This window comes from Bos indicus, chromosome X, assembly GCF_029378745.1.
Source record: "Bos indicus isolate NIAB-ARS_2022 breed Sahiwal x Tharparkar chromosome X, NIAB-ARS_B.indTharparkar_mat_pri_1.0, whole genome shotgun sequence".
Lineage (NCBI taxonomy): Eukaryota > Metazoa > Chordata > Mammalia > Artiodactyla > Bovidae > Bos > Bos indicus.
This window is the reverse complement of record NC_091789.1, coordinates 60,428,740-60,432,364: the sequence shown is the minus strand read 5'-3', so window position 1 is coordinate 60,432,364 and position 3,625 is coordinate 60,428,740. Positions and strand designations below refer to the sequence as shown.

The window sequence follows — 3,625 nt, the reverse complement described above, 5'->3', positions numbered from 1 at the left end:
TTTTTTTTTTTGGCTACCCTGGGTCTTCATTGCCATGCAAAGAATTAGTTGCCCCAGGGCATGGGGAATCTTAGTTCCCCAACCAGGGATCAAATCCACATCCCCTGCATTGGAAGAGAGTCTTAACCACTGGACCACCAGGGAAGTCCTCCTCAGCTGCATTCTTTTTTGCTATTTTTTTGCCTGAAAGACCCTTCTCCCCGAACCCCTTTGGCCAACTTGTAAGCAACTGCTTTAAGTCAAAATGTTTTCCTTGAGGAAGCTTTCCCTGACTTCCACCACTGGCTCAGGTGACCCTCTTGTGCTCCCATCGCACTTGGCTCTTCCCTCATCATAATCTCTATCACACCAAGTTGTAATGCCTTATTTCACCCTCTAGACAAGTGCTTCGGGTAAATAACAGTTTCCTTTCTGAGTTCTAAGCATCTAGCACAGCACTTGGAATGTGCTTACACTGTGTGCACTTTCCTGTCTGCTGAATGAGTGAGAATTGAGCACCGTGTTGTCACCCTGACTGCTGGCGACATAAAGGGGAAGAGGGGACCTGGAGAGCTCTAAGCTCTTAGCAGGTGCTTAGAGCCCTGAGCAGGTTTGGCTCCCCCTGGTGGCAGCTGAGTAGTAGTAACAGGCCCCGTGGGAGACGGCTGCAGGAAAAGGATGGGAGGGGGAATCCTCCTCAAGCCAGGCTTCAGCAGCTCTCCCCATGGCTGCAGCCCTCCTGCATAGTAAGTCCCCAACCCCTGTCATCAGAGGCCCTACCCCAAGAACTTTGAGGATGAGAACTACAGTTCAGTGGAGTGGCTCCAGGCTGACTTACTGCTCTGTGTATTGCCCGGGTGAAATGGACAAGGCTGACTGTCCTGTTTTTACATTCAAACCATGAATCGAAACCCCAGTATGTGTGTGAGCTCATGGCAACTGTATGGGTGAAGTGACAAGACCTGGCTGGAACAGCAGGTGTGGAGGTAAACTTGGAGAATACAGATACAGAACTGAGCCAGTTGAAAAAACGAAGGACAGAGAGGAATGGGACAAAGGCTTCTTGTCACTCTGCAGGGCTTCAGACATTTTTGTTTCAAAAGGAGCCTTCCCCTCCGTTTTTTTTTTTTTTTCAACATGTCACTCTTTACCTTTAAAAATTTTTACTTTTTGGCCATGCTGTGAGAAATGTGGGAATCAGTTCCCTGACCAGAGATCAAACCCATGCTCCCTGCATTGGCTGTGTGGTCTTAACACTGGATTGGAAGTTCCCCTTCCCGCCCCTTCTGTTTTTCACAGGTGGCTGCCTAGCTACTGAAGAAATGTGCTGGGGAAAAGACCTCGGGGAAAGGGAAAGATGAACAGTCAGACTCTGATGGCTGGCTTTGGTCTCCCTCGGGGCATGGGGGTGGGGACAGTGAGCTGTCACTGGGGGGGGGCATATAATAGATCAGCAGCAAAGAGGATCAGCTGGAAGAGGAGCTAGCCACAGGGACTCAGCTGGAAGAGGAGCCAGCCAGCTTTCTGAGGCTCTGGGGCGGGTAAGGTTACCAAGGGTTGGGATGGAAAGTTTCCCTGCCCCTCTGGGTTTCCTTTCCTTTCATTCTGGAAGCTAAAAACCAAGGGAACATACTCAAAAACACAGGGCCTAAAGACCTTCATGGCATAATCAATGTCCTTAGGAACATCAGAGACTAAGGGCATCCAGGCAGGAGAATGGGGGTTGGGGGAATGGAAGGTGGTGGACAGGCCCTCAGTGCTGAGACAGGAAAGCAGCCTCGGGAAGGGAGAAGCAGCAGGGCCTGTTCAGCCCCTGCAAGGCCTTTGCAATCTTAGAGGTCAATTCAACTTCCTGAAAGCTTTAAGGAAAGAACCCTACCCTTGCTTCTTTTAACCTCTGTAGGTTGATATCACCCTCTGTATCTCCCGCCCTTCATTTCAATCCTTCTCATTAACATACACTCAAGGGATGGAGGGGAAGTATTTATACTGATTCATGCTGATGTATGGCAGATACCAACACAACATTGTAGAGCAATTATCTTCCAATAAAAACAAAAACAAAAACATACACTCAAGGGGATTCCTGGTGGTCCTGTGGTTAGGACTCAGCTCTTTCACTGCCGGGCCTGGGTCCAATCCTTTGTTGGGGAGCTAAGATCTTGCAAGCCACAAAGTGCAGCCAAAAGAAAAAAGCATACAGTGGGCCCACCACCATCCAAATGAACCAAAAGAAAGTGAAAGTAAAGTCGCTCAGTCGTGTCCGACTCTTTCCCCGTGGACTGTAGCCTACCAGGCTTCTCCATCCATGGGATTCTGCAGGCAAGAATACTGGAGTGGGTTACCATTTCCTTCTCCAGGGGATCTTCCCGACCCAGGGATCGAACCTGGGTCTCCTGCATTGGAGGCAGACGCTTTAACCTCTGAGCCACCAGGAAAGCCCCAATGTTACCTCAAATCAGTCTCCTGGTTATCAGATTTATGAGAAACTGACTTTACACTGCAATTTCCTTGAGATTCGACAACACCTGGCCTTACATTCAATTTTATCCCTGAAATACGTTTTTCTAACAACAGGTTTTTCTTAACAGCATAAAGGTCTGAGGCAGCTAACATCACTTGCCCCAGCAGAAATCACCCCAGAAGGGCAACCCAAGAACCAATGGCAAGGCCTGATGGATCCTAACTCTCATGTGTGCCTAGTACAAGGGACCTGAACATACCTATTAGCATCTTAACTCCCCTGCAGTTGTCCTACCAAGACCTAGACTTTGGAAAAGGTGATTTTTTAGAAGAAATATTTGAACCAAGCAAGATTTTACAGAACATCAAGTCATCAAAAATCTGTCATAATTTGGAGAATTTGCTTTATTTTTAAACAAGGCGTGTAAGACCTGCAAGAAAAGCCCAAGAGAAAACAAGCCTCAAAACCTAGCCAAAGAATAAAGCAGGAGGAAGAATCTTTAGCTGTAGCTCCATTTCAATCATGACCGTCAAAAGAACCTGTTTCAGGCTTCCCTTGTGGTCCAGTGGCGAGGACTCCACGCTCCCAATGCAAGGGGCCTGGGTTTGAACCCTGGTCAGGGAACTAGATCCTACATACCACAACTCAGAGTTCACATGCTACAACTAAAGATCCTGCACACTGCAACAAAGATAGAAGATTCTGCGTGCCACAACTCAAACCCAGCACCGCCAAACCAATAATTTAAAAACCCAAGTCTCCTACAATGGCAGGCGGATTCTTTACCACGGAGCCACCAGGGGAAGCCCCTTTGCAATCCTTAGAGGATCCGACACAGGGCCCTCCTATAAGGACCTCTTTTGGTCCTTGATGCACAGGTTGAAAAAGGCCTGTGCCTTTTTTCATGGTAATGAAAATGAATCCCTGGCAAAGGCGGGGCAAGGGAAAACCAGACACAGAGGAGACTGGGGCTCAGGGCTGCAAGAGCCAATCATCAGGGCTGAAGAAGCATCCATCTTAAGACTGGAGGTGCAGATTCAAGCCAGGGTAGGGGGCTGGCTCCAATTTCTGACCGCGGACATAAGGGCTATTCTTGCAAATAGGGTACTTACACTTTTAGTGGTCTCCAGTCCAAGCGGTGGGGCCTCGGGGTGGCAATACAGTGCTTTCTATCCTGCCCCC

General features: G+C 48.6%; 1 non-coding gene across 1 annotated transcript; it reads right to left on the bottom strand.

Annotated features, from left to right (window-relative positions):
• Nucleotides 1–2,344: 2,344 nt before the first annotated feature.
• Nucleotides 2,345–2,417, bottom strand: TRNAW-CCA (transfer RNA tryptophan (anticodon CCA)). Its single transcript has one exon. It is a non-coding gene; the product is annotated as a tRNA-Trp (tRNA).
• Between the last annotated feature and the right edge of the window lie 1,208 nt (nt 2,418–3,625).